We start from the raw sequence: 13,156 nt of genomic DNA on the forward strand, positions 1-13,156 counted from the left end.
GAGCCTGATATCATAATTATTCCATTTTCTGTTCAACAGATTAATTGGCTTTTTCAAACTTCTAGTTCATGGCAGATAGCTTTTGCAGATTTCCCTGGCCAGATAGATAGCCATTATCCTCGTGATAAGATTGTACAATTTGCATCATTAACATCACTTATTTTTCCAAAGATTGTACTTTCCCATCCAATAGAGGGAGCTTTATCGGTGTTCACAGATGGTTCCAGCTCTGGTAAGGCAGGTTTCTTCAGCCGTGTTCACACAGAGGTAATACAAACTTCTTATACTTCAGCTCAAAGGGCAGAACTTCAAGCCCTGATTTTGGCCTTAGATTATTTTTCAAATGAGCCTATTAATATCTATTCTGACAGCTTATATGCAGTCAGAGTTACCAAAAATATTGAAACCTCAGTTATTGGGTTTACTTCATCACAGGAGTTATTTGAATTATTTCATAATTTACAAAAGACAGTGCTAATGAGGAAGTACCCATATTTTATTGGACATATCCGAGCACATTCTAGCCTCCCTGGACCTTTGGTTGCAGGTAATGATAATATTGATAAATTAGTAGCTTTTTGTCAACAGATGTCTTCATATGACTGTGCCCTAGCTTCCCATTCCTTGCATCATCAAAATGCTTCTAGCTTACGTAAAAAATTTAGTATTACCAGAAAACAGGCTCGTCAGATTGTAAGCCAATGCCCTAAGTGTGTTATTCACACTCCATCTCTGCCATCAGGGGTAAATCCCCGTGGTTTAAAACCAAATCAAATATGGCAAATGGATGTAACTCATATTCCTCAATTTGGTAAGCAATGTTATGTGCATGTCATAGTGGACACTTATTCTAGATTTATTTTTGCCACAGCACGTACTAAGGAAAATACTCAACATGTAATTTCTCATTGCTTAGCAGCTTTTTCCGTTTTAGGGTGTCCTATGCAGATTAAAACAGATAATGCTCCAGCTTATGTAAGCTCTGCTTTTCAACAATTTTGCCAAGAGTTTCAAATTAATCATAAAACAGGAATTCCTTATAACCCCCAAGGTCAAGCCATTGTAGAACGAGCTCATTTATCTATTAAACTTCAATTACAAAAATTAAAAAGGGGGAATAAGATAATGACTCCCCAAAATAGCCTTAATCATGCCTTATTTGTTTTAAATTTTTTAAACTGTGACACAGAAGGTCACACAGCTGCTGAGAGACAAATGTCTCCCTCGGTGACAGGCCCTTTAGGCAGAGTTCTGTGGAAAGATTTACAGACTGGTCAGTGGAAGGGCCCAGATCCGGTAATATCATGGGGCCGAGGGCATGCTTGTATTTTTCCAGAAGGTGCTTTTCGTCCTATCTGGGTGCCTGAACGTGCTATCAGACATGGAGGAGATAGAACCCAGACTCAAGCGACTGAAGATAGACACGGAGGAGCCACAACCCAGAAGGAGGAGATATCGGAAAAAGATGAAGAAAAACCAGATTGAACCAGCCGAGAAGCTGATTTCGTGGAAAGATGTAAAGAAATTGACAACCCAGGCTTCCCAAATACTTCGACGCCTAGGAAAGAACAGGACACCAGTCTTGATGGTAGCGACAGTAATTGCCCTACTGGGCTGTCAGGTAAAAGGGAATCAAGTAGACACTTATTGGACATATTTCCCAGATCCACCCCTGGTACACCCAGCTGTGTGGACTGGAGAATCTATTCCAGTATTTACTAATGACTCATTCTTGATGGGAAGATTTACAGATGCTCATATTACTCCCAATCATGTGACTAGATTTAATTATTCTGGCTACAGTGCCCAATTACCTTTATGTTGGTCACATGATAAACATGCTGGCTGTCTAAAAGTATCATTTGAAGAAAAGACAGCGATTGGTAAACCTAGACTGACAAATAATTCTATTTATGGAGACTTAAAACCTAATACTAGATCAGTAATTAAGATGGGACTTTCCCATAACAAGCCAGTCATTTCTGCAAAACCTCCACCGGTACCCCACTGTCCAAATAGTTCTACAATTGAAATTGGCACCTTTCCAAAATGGATGGATTGTGTAAATACCTTTCCTGTACAACATAAGATGTCTAAAGCTAGTGGGTATATTTTAGACTGGTCTCCAAAAATTGATGAGAGACAATTACAAAGAAATTCTGCTATGACACCTGCAGGATTTGTTAGTAATATTTTGACTTATAGTGAAGGAGGCATTCAAAGAGATATTTGGCGTTTAATTGCTGCCTCAGAGTATTTACATTTTACAGATAAACCTTTACCAAAATTTGTTGGCAAGAACTGTAAAGAGGGATCTTGCTATGGCTTAAGAGCCTGTGTCCAATCTCCTTATGTTTTAATTATTGGAAATGTAAAAGTTAGATGGATAGGTGATAGATATTTTGTTACTTGTAATAAGTGCAACCTAACCAATTATATTTCTAGGTATAATGGAGGAAAAGGAGTGCTGATACTTCATCAGCCCTCTTTTGTTTTATTACCTGCTAATATTTCAGAGCCATGGTATGCTGATGCTGGTTTACAAGTCCTGCAGCAAATTCATGCCCAGCTAACAAGACCTAAACGTGCTATTGGAGTCATAATTGTTGGTGTCTTAGCACTGGTCTCATTTATTGCCTCAACCGTCTCTGCATCTCTGACATTGTCTCAGAATATTCACCATGCAAAATTTCTTAATAATTTAGCTCAAAATACTTCCAAGGCTCTGCGTAATCAAGTAAATATTGATGAAAGGATTGAGACTAAGTTAAACGCCTTAGAGGCGACTGTTATTAACATTGGTAATGAACTTTCAGCCTTAAAATTTGAGGAAAGGCTTAAATGCCATGCTAATTATAAGTATGTATGTGTTACAGCTGCCAAGTACAATGCTTCTCTCTGGGATTGGGAGAAGGTTAAAAACCATTTATTAGGCATTTGGCAAAATAGTAATAATAGCTTGGATATTCTGGAACTTCATCACCATATCCAAGACATTCAGAATAATAGAGCTGATTTTTCAGATCCTTCTTCTTTGGCTAACCAAATATTGAAGGAGTTAAATGGATTCAACCCTGGAAATATTCTTAAGCACTCCGCTTGGTACCTTATTGGATTATTCTCTTTGCTGTTAATTCTCTTTTGTATTGTAACTATAGGATGGCGAGTCTTCCAATCAAGAATCCGGGGACTCCAGAGAGTGAACCGCCGCCTCATTGTTAAGAATAAAAAGGGGGAATATGTGGGGAGCCATTCTGACACGTGATTGGGTGACTCCCGTTAAGGGCCTGAGGCACTCTGGCTGTGTCGGAGTTATCCCGACCCTTTCCTGATGAGAGAGCCCATCCGTGTGGGGGTGTGCGTAACCACTGACCCTGGAGACCCAATCACTGACCCTGACCTTGGAGTACAGCCCCCCCTCAACCTTCATTGGATGGAATTCTCCCCTGAATCTCTTGTTTCCCCCAAATAAAAGGCTGATCCCCGGCGTGTTCGCTCTCTCTCTCTCCTGCTAGCCCAGAGTAATCCTCGCTGCCCTGCTGAGCGGCTGGAGGCAGGGAAACAGGGAGACCGAGCCGTCTCGGACCTAGCATTAAAATAAGGTACTGTCTGTGTGTTTTATTTTGATCTCTTCTAACTAACTGAATGCCAGAACCTCATTAATGAAACCACTGCGCAGGCCGCGTGGTAGACATCTGGACTTCTTAAAAAAGAGAGGGTATAAGAAAGTTTTGCCTCTTGGAGTTCAGAAAAGGCGCTCTTCCTTCGCCGTGAAGAAGAGTGCTCTCCCTGGGAGTCTCTGTGAGTCCTCGGTGCTCATGAGGGGACCTGAGCAGGACCGTAGCCCGTCACTGTGCTTCTCTTCTCTGCTCACACCTGGGGTAGGAGGTGGGAAGAAAGGTCCCTCAATGCGGGTGGCCTCTGCACTCTCTCCTTCCCACACCGTCATTGCTTCCTGATTTCATTTTTAAACATCCCTGGGAAAATGCTCATTGCCATCCCACGACCTCCTCCAAGACAGAGAAGTGGACAGGTCCCTAGGCACCCCTGGGCTAGGAGAAGACGCCTCCCTGGGGTGGTCAAGGAGAGGCTGACTTGAGAGGTTGCACTCCCTGTCACCCTAACATTGCTCGTCAGGACTTGGATACTGATCACGTAGCCATTTAAACTGAACGTGGGCTTACTGTGTGTGAGAAGAAAGGACAGAAATGCATCTACCACACCTCTGTTGTGGATGGGGTATGTGGTTTCCAAAAGTTCCTGAGTTGATGCAGGAATTCCAAGAGGTTAAATGATGGGATTGTGAGACTGTCACCTAGTCATTCCCTCATTGCTTGAGTGCACAGACTAGGTAGTAACCGTAGGCAAATGGGTCAGGGCTAGAGGAGGTGAACAGGCCCCGTTAGGGTTCATCTTCTCCATGGTCACTCCCTCTCTGATTCCTGGTCACCATTCATGGAATAACTTTTATCCATCACATTCTTCTGCCTGATAATCTGCCTCACCTTGGGTCCAGAGCAATGGAACTGGCCAACCGTGGGCTAAGCCTCTGAAACAGAGAGGCAAAAATAAACTTTTTGTCAGATCAGTCGGGGCAGGCAATGGCCAAAGGAGGCAGATTTAAAAGGGCTGCTGAACAGGCTTTATTGAGATATCACTCCCAGGCAGAACTCTATCAGACCCACCGAGGGGACAGGAGAAGGGTCTGAGGAGAAACCGCGTGGAAGCTCGACCAGACTGGACTTTAATGGGGCTTACAGCAGGAAAGGAAGGGCTTGGGACAGGAAAAGGTGTTTCTAGGGTCCCTTGCCCCCTTGAAGTTTGTCAGGGGAGTTGGCTGAACTTCAGGATTGGCCAGGGGTATCCTGTTGATTGACAGGCGTTAGGAGATCTGGCTGATTGACAGGCATTTCCGCCAGCATCTGATTGATGTTCTTTTCTGGTGCGGGCTGTTTTGTTCTAAGTTGCCACCAAGTCGCCACCAAGTCGCCACCAACCTAACACTTTTCTCCTCTAAGTTGTTTTTGTCAGGTATTTTGGTCACAGCAATGAAAATCTGACTAACACGGAAAGTGATACTAGACGTGGGGTCATTGCTGTGACTAACCTGACCATGTGGTTCAGAGGCCATAGACACTGGTTTGTGGAAGCAGTTGGAAGAGTTTTGAGATGCAGGATGGAGAAGCCTTTGAATATTGTAAATCAGAGCTTAAAAAGTCGGTCTGATCATAGCTCAGAAGACCAGAATGCCAATGGGAGTGTAAACAGGAAAGACTGGGCTCAAGAGTATCAGAGGGGAAAAAGGTCTGTATGGGAAACTGGGTGAGAGGACATTCATTTACATTTGGCCAAGAAGTTGTCTACATTTTGCCCATGTCCTGAGATTATGGCTGAGGCTGAATTTAAAAGTGATGGACAGATTAATCTGGCAGAGGAAATGTGAAGGAAATGTGAGGAAATGTGAAGACAGCACAGCATTTACATGGCAGAATGAATATTGTTAGCAGCTATTTTCCAGCTGGACTGCAGCACTCCCATAAGAGAATCCATCAAAGAAATGTCAGAGAAGGAGTTCAGGATGAATTTAGTAAAACTGTTCTACGACTTAAAGAATCATATAAGAGAGCAGGCACAGGAGTTTTGCAGTAAAATAACAGATTCGCTTCAGGAGATGAAAGATCACTTCTGTAAAGATATATCAGAGGTCCTGAGAAGAAACAAAGAAGAAATCCTTGAAGGGAAGGAATCACTAAACCAACTTAAAAGTTCAATGGAAAGTATCACCCACAGACAAGACTATTTGGAAGATGGAACCTCAGGCAATGAAGACAAAATATATAATCTTGAAAATAAAGTTGACCCCACAGAGAAGATGATAAATTGCGTGACATTCCCTCACCCAGATACCATGCCTGAACAGCAACTGCTAAAGCCAACCGAGTGGAGCTACTGTGACTACTTCTGGGCTGATAAGAAGGATCCTCAAGGCAATGGCACGGTGGCTGGGTTGGAACTGCTGCTCCAAAAGCAACTAAAGGGCAAACAAATGCAGAAAGAAATGTCTGAATTTGTCCAAGAGAGGATAAAGATTGAAGAAGAATATGCAAAGAACTTGGCTAAGCTCTCTCAAAACTCCTTGGCTGCACAGGAGGAAGGCTCCTTGGGAGAAGCCTGGGCCCAGGTGAAAAAGAGTCTGGCAGATGAAGCAGAGGCTCATCTCAAGTTCTCCGCCAAGCTTCACATCGAGGTAGAGAAGCCCCTAATGAACTTTCGTGAGAACTTCAAGAAAGACATGAAAAAGTGTGACCACCATATCGCTGACCTCCGCAAGCAGCTCGCCAGCCGCTACGCATCGGTGGAGAAGGCCCGGAAAGCCTTCACAGAGTGGCAGAGAGACCTGGAGATGAAGACCCAGCAGCTGGAGATCAAGCTGAGCAACAAGACAGAGAAGGACATCAAGAAGGCATGGAGAAAGTCCACACAGGCTGGCGATGACCTCATGCACTGTGTGGACCTCTACAACCAGGCACAGTCCAAGTGGTTTGAAGAGATGGTGACCACCACTTTGGAGCTGGAGCGGCTGGAGGCAGAGAGGGTGGAGATGATCCGGTAACATCTGTGTCAGTACACACAGCTGTGGCCTGAGACAGACATGTTCAACCAAAGCACAGTCGAGCCTGTGGACCAACTGCTTCGAAAAGTGGACCCGGCCAAAGACAGAGAGCTGTGGGTCAGAGAGCACAAAATGGCATGTTCGCCCCGTGGACATGGAGATCTAGACACGCCTGTGCGGCCCCGGGGGTCCTGCCCAGGAGAGGGGCTGGGGGTCCCGTGGAGAGGGGGTGGTGGCTCCCGCTGGGTGAAGCTGCCCTCCCACCCACTCTCCTGTCCACTGAGGAGAGAGGAGAGAGCTGGCATGCCGCAGTCCGGCTGCAGCAAAATAACCGGGGGGTGACGAGCAACTTGTGTAGATTGATACAGCAGGAGTGGGAGCCGTTTATTGTAGGACAGGAGGGGTATTTATACTTTCCACACAGCTTATCTTAATTAACATAAACTAGATACAGCAGTCAACCAATAAGGAATCTCCACACTTAATGGCTCGCTGGCGTTACTTCACAAACCACTCCCTCTGGCATTTTGCCAGGCGCCATCCAGACTTGTTTACAGATTCTAACACTGGCAATTCCAGAAGGGTGATCTGGATGGCCCAGCTGGGGAATCCCAAATATTCCCAGGCCAAGAAGACAGACCTGCAACCCCGCCCTTGTCTCCAAGACTGAAGCTCCCCCAAACCCCATGCCGTGCTTGTTGCTCCGAGAACAAACTGAGGCTGGAAATTTGTGGTCCCTGCTGAGTTCCATAGGGGTGGCCGTCACGTACTTGTGCCCTTGGATGCCCCAAAGCCCATCCTCCAGCTGGTCCCTTTATCTCCGGGGCTTTGGAAGATCAGGGAAGGGCTGTCTCTGCCTCCAAGCCAAAGTCAGGATCAGAATCCTGGATAGAAGGTGCCTTCAGCTCAGCCTGCACCTAGAATCCTTTATGGCCCTCTGTTTTTCTCATTGCGTTCTGGGAGCCCAAATCTGGCTTTTCTTGGCCACTTTTCATCCCCGTGGGTCATGGGAAGGCCTGTTTTCTGCCTTCCCTGACCAACCCTGCCCAGAGAGATCAGGATGGAACTACCTCATTCTGCAAATTAGCCCCAAGTCGGAGCATTGAATCACGGTTCCTATCAGACCAGGCATCATCTCTGAAGTCTCTGGAAATCCCGATCCCTCCATTCCTCAGCTGCTTTCTCAAGGCAGTCCCCACCCCCACCCTGCCACCCTTGCCCAGTCTCACTAGAGGGAGCTTTCCAAAGTTCTCCGCCAGGGAGACCCCCTCCAGCTGTGTGCATGTCCAGAAGCTTTGAGAGATGGAGATGAGCCAGAAACCACATGGGTCTGTCTCCCATGGTGTCTTGTCCAACATGGGGCTACCCTGACTCCCGGTCTCCCAGGCTGCCCACCAAGGGCTTGATAGGGCTAGGTCAGTCCCACATGGGAGACAGGTTAGGGCGAGTCTTTGTCAGACTCCATCTGCTTATGCAAGACAGGGTTGGGACTGCTGTCCCTTGTATGGGCATTGCAGACTCTCGTTGCTACCCAGGCGTGTCCTGCCACCTGGACCAGCTCCTCTGTCCATCTTCCCTGGAGAAGCCTGAGCCAAGTGTGACTCGGGAAGCTTTTCAGCACTACCCCTGGGTTCAGCCCGCCACTTTCTTTCTCGACTACAGCAAACACCATCTCCACCATCTTAGCCTAGAGAACCAGCCTGAGGGGGCTGGGAGAGAAAATTGACCCGGTGAGCAAGGAACAGCTTCTAGCCAGAAACCCCTGCTCCGAGAGCCCATCTTTCTTCATCTTTCCCCTTGATGGCTTTCGGCTTGACCCTTCCGTCTCCCATGGGGGCAGAATTCTACGAGCCCAATTCACGGGTTTTTCCCTCTGTTTTACATTGCTAATAATGGATGTTAATCTTGAATCTTTCAGCATCTCTTCCATTGAATTAGAATGGCTTTCTCATAGTTTATTTTAGAAAGATGTTCAATATACTAAAGCAAACCAAAAATAAAATAAAATAAGGTGTATTTGTAGACATTAAAGGAAATTAATCTTAAGACTAAAAGACACATTAGTGAAAAAGTGATAAAAATCCTATAAGAGCCAGGCACAATGGTACACACCTGTAATCCTAGTGACTCTGGAGGCTGAAACAGGAGGATCACAAGTTGAAGGCCAGTCTCAGCAACTTAGCAAGGCACTGCCTCCAAAAAGGGGGGCGGGGATGTGGCTCAGTGGTAAAGGGTCCCTGGGTTCAATCCTCGGCACTCCCCGCCCCCCCCAAAAAAAATCCCATAAGATGAAGGAGCTCAATATCTATTTTGTAATAGTTGGGTTGAAATTTGGATCCTAGGCCTGTGGTTGTGAGCAGGCCTGCTGATTGGCACCCCTGCTGCTCATGAGCTGCACGTGCAGGCGACGAGACTATCGGGTGCCCCCGACCCACCCTGGGTCGCAGGAGTCGGAAAAATGAAAACGCGGTCTGAGCAAGTGCAGCTTTGTTCCCGAACATTCCCGAACGTCTCTCTGACTTTAACTAGTCCGGTCCGGGTCCGGTGCTCACAGTGACACAACCCCGCTCCCCACCGAGAGCCCCAAGTGGAGTCGCCACGGGAACAGCGCGACCAGGATCGCGGCTGCAGTTCTGGCTTCTCTTTTCAACAGGTACCGCCAGGCAGATGTGCCCGAGAAAGTGCAGGTGGCCCCAGCCGGGCATCAGTCGGGGATCCGGGTTCTGCGGAGTGAGTTCCCATCCCGCTGCCTCGCCTTTTGTTCAAAGGCCCTGTGGCCAGGGGCTTGCTTCCCCGTGGGCTTCCCTCCGGTGTCCGGGCTCTGGGCTCCCTGGCTTAGTAACATCTCGCTGGTTGAGGGGCGTTGGAATCACCAGGCTCCTGCCAACCCCGGATGCTGGTCCACGGTGGCCTGACGACAGGCCGGACTTGCACGTCTGCCCATGACTTCTGAGGGCTCCTCTCGGTGGCCGACCTCCCCCAGACCTGCGCGTCAGGCCGCAGGGCACAGGCCTCTCCTGGGCCGCTCTGCCTCCTCTGCACTCTGTCTCTGGCCCCTTGGAAGACCTGCCTCCTCTATTGGGTGGAGGCCAAGCGCTCTCTTCCTTGGATTCCCCTTCCATTTCCCCTCTGATCCGAAGTCTCCCTGTCCGAATTGGCCCCTGTTGCTCTCCGCGTAGACTGGCCTTGGGATTCCCCCCAAATTCCCTCCCCTCTTAGTCTATTCTGGCTACTATAGCAAAATTCCCTAGAGCAGGCACTTGATAAAGAAGAGAAAAATTATTTCTCCCAGTCTTGGAGTCCAAGGCTGACGGATCCAGTGTGTCCTCACTTAGAAGGGCAGGAGGGACAAAGGGCTCCCTGGCCCCTCTTCCAGGAGGTCACTAATCCCAGTCATGGGGCACCATCTCCTGATACCGTTGCTTTTGTGGTTTCAACATAGGAGCTTTGGGAGGACACAAACACTCAAACTATAGCAGCCTCCACTCTGAAAGCTCTTGATGTGGAAGTAAGATGGGGTGCCGTCCTGTTCCCCAGGCCCTGGCCTCCAGGACCTGAGAAGGTGACAGCACCTAGAAACAGGCCTTCAGCTGACCCAGTGTGAGTCCTTTCACAAAGGGAGATTAGGACTCAGACGTGAGAAGAGAGGACCACCACCTGGAGAAGAGGGCAGAGATCGAAGCAAGGCAGCCACCAGCTGCCATCGCCCAACCCGGAGAGGCCAGGACAGATCCTCCATGGATTCAGAGGTGACTTCAGGCAGCATGCATGCATGGCTGGGACAGGGGTGAGTCCTGGCTTGGTACCTACAAGACGGAAGATTCTGGCAAAGGGTGTTTTCTCCTTGAGCCTCATCTCCCAGGAACAGAACAAGCAGCTCCTAGCACACAGGGTTTCGGGCGAACTGAATGACCTAGCAGGGCCCCCGCCACAGGAGTGGCTCCACCTGCTCCATGCAGAGTGAGGAAAATAAGTGCCTTTCTTCACATTTGTGAACCCTCCCAATTCCTCCACACATGCATGATGGACCGAAAATAACCAGGGGACTCTGTGAGGACAAGGGGACAAGGCTGGCATTCCTCCTGACACTTCAGTTCAGGGCCTTAGGTGCTGAGGTGGCGTGGGTGAGACTGTCAGGGTGGAAGTTCATGTGGCAAGTGAGCGTGGCCTTCCAGCATATTCTAGGCTGAGATGCAATCCTGCGGGAGGAAGCTGGCAGAAGGTTGGCCACACCCACATGGCTGCCTTCTTCCCCCTGGGGGCGAACCCCAGAGAGGAAGGAGACCAGGAACGCAGCTGGTGCCTTGTGGTCTGTAGAGAGGGTGTCCACACAGACCACTATCTGATTCCTCATGGGGACCATGGGTCACTCTGAACATGTTCTACCTAGCCCAGTTTAAGACACCAGTTACTCAAGGACCTGCTCAGGGCTCGACTTGGTCATCCAACCAGCTAGAAACACAAGTCTTCTTTTCAATTGAACTAGAAAGAAGAGTAAGGCAATGTGGCCAATGTGGCCTGTAGGAGAATGGAACCAGGATTCTTAACTTGGCAAGGATACTCGACATGGGTGGAACCCATGAGCAAACCCCACTTGAGAGCAGCCTGCAGAGCCCATAAAGGAAACAAGGGTCCTTTTCTCCTTTTAAGCCTGGGGTACTGGCTACTCTGCACCCAACCTCACGAGTCTCGATGGTGTCAGGCCTGAAGGGTCAATGCAGTTACAGGGTGTGCTTATGTACTAGCTCTGTGCCAAAGCCAGGAGATCTGTGCTGCCACTGGGTGGTGACGTGAGTCAACGCTGCTGCTTTTAGTTCAGGACAGAGCCATGCAGCGTCTCTCAGTTAGGGACCTCTGGCTTCCCTCGGTGAGCTGTGTTTCCAGGTCACTCATACTGTGGCTGCATCCCCAAGACAGCTCCCCTGGGACCAGCCAGAGAATCCAGGGACACATACATAAATGTCTCCACTCGTATCTACAACTTTGGCATTCCTAGCAAATGGGCACGTGCCTTCCAAGTCCACACTGCACATTCCTGCTTCATGACTTTGTTTGCAGAGATGAGATTCATGACGAGCTTTTCCATAAATAGAGGGCTCAGTAGCCTGTATTCCTGGAACATGTAGACACTTAACAAGTGCCATTGACTGGCTGATTGAACAGTCACTTTTTCTTTTCTTTTTTTTTTTTTTTTTTGCAGATGGTAGAGGCAAGACCTGGGGACAACATGATCATCCAGACAAAACAGGACACAAGGCTGGCATTCTTTTAATATTGTTTTTTCATTCACATGGTAGAAAATTCCAAAAACACAAAATGGTATTATTAAAGTTACTCTTTTTGTAAAGAGGGGTTGCTTCCCTCTGTCCACGCAAACGCCAGCACAAGGACCCACAGCACTGCACCTTGACATTGTCTCATAAGAATACAGCTGGGACCATTCAAGTTCAGATGCGCAGATCAACCTAATTCTTCTTTTACCGTCTCAATACACTTTATTGTGAAATATTTTAAAAATACTCAAAGGTATAGAAAATATGACAAATAATTGTATACTCATTACCCATCTTAGACAAATCAATACTTTACCACATTTGCTTAAGAAATTTTTTTCCAACGAGAAAAGACCACCTACATTGCCCCATTTTCCTTCCTCTCTCTCAAAGTTTGCATTAATCAAAAGCATATTTTAATTTTTATATCTGCAACACAAATCTGTGTTGTGTGTGTGTGTGTGTGTGTGTGTGTGTATAAGCACATCCATAAATAGTATGTCACGGAGGTGGGCAAACCTATTCTACAAAGAACCAGAGGTAAATATCTCAGGTTTTGTAGCCGAATGGTCTCTGCCATGATGGTCTGACTCTGCCCCTGTGTGTGCAAGCAGCTGCAGGCAAAGTGTGAATGCTCTGTTCCAATAAAACTTTATAAAAACAGGCAGCAGGTTGAATTTGGTCCTCAGGCAATAACTGGCCAACTACCAATCTACTGTTTTTAAATGCTGAATTAATGGTGCCACACTTTATTTCCTTCTCAAGTGGCTGCCTCACTGTAGTATTTTGGGCACACTCATGCTCATGGACATAGCTCTTGCCATTTCAGCTCTCTGTGGACTAAGGTAAGCCCAGGTCCCATCATCTCAGGTCTCTGTTGGGGCACTGTGGACGTGCTTTGCTTTCCGAAATGCTCCTAACTTTGCTATTGTTAGTTTCACCTTTTGTACCATCCAGCTTACAGTTCATGGGGAGACCTCAACTTCAGCCCTGCTGATGCCCTGTTCCTGCGTCCTTTTTCTGACCCAGAAGACACTGGTCTTCTTTTTTTAATATTCTCTTTTTGAATTTGATTTCATAGTTATGTTCTTGGAGCAGAGAGGTTGTAGCAAAGCTTGAATTACCAGAGTTCTCATAATTTGGACTCCGTGTCCTGCGTGTGTGTGTGTGTGTGTGTGTGTGTGTGTGGTGTTCAGCCTGCTATAATATATCCTGTGCATCCCTAAAAGTAACCAAGCTGTGCAGTCTAACACATTAAACCCCACAGGGC

The 13,156-nt window shown here is 47.4% G+C and overlaps 1 pseudogene across 1 annotated transcript; it reads left to right on the forward strand.

Annotated features, from left to right (window-relative positions):
* Nucleotides 1-5,872: 5,872 nt before the first annotated feature.
* Nucleotides 5,873-6,779, forward strand: LOC308652570 (growth arrest-specific protein 7-like; annotated as a pseudogene). The gene has a single exon. The product of its transcript is annotated as a growth arrest-specific protein 7-like (transcript).
* The last annotated feature ends 6,377 nt before the right edge of the window (nucleotides 6,780-13,156 follow it).

The sequence above is a fragment of the Spermophilus citellus genome (assembly GCF_964194105.1).
Source record: "Spermophilus citellus genome assembly, chromosome: 1".
Lineage (NCBI taxonomy): Eukaryota > Metazoa > Chordata > Mammalia > Rodentia > Sciuridae > Spermophilus > Spermophilus citellus.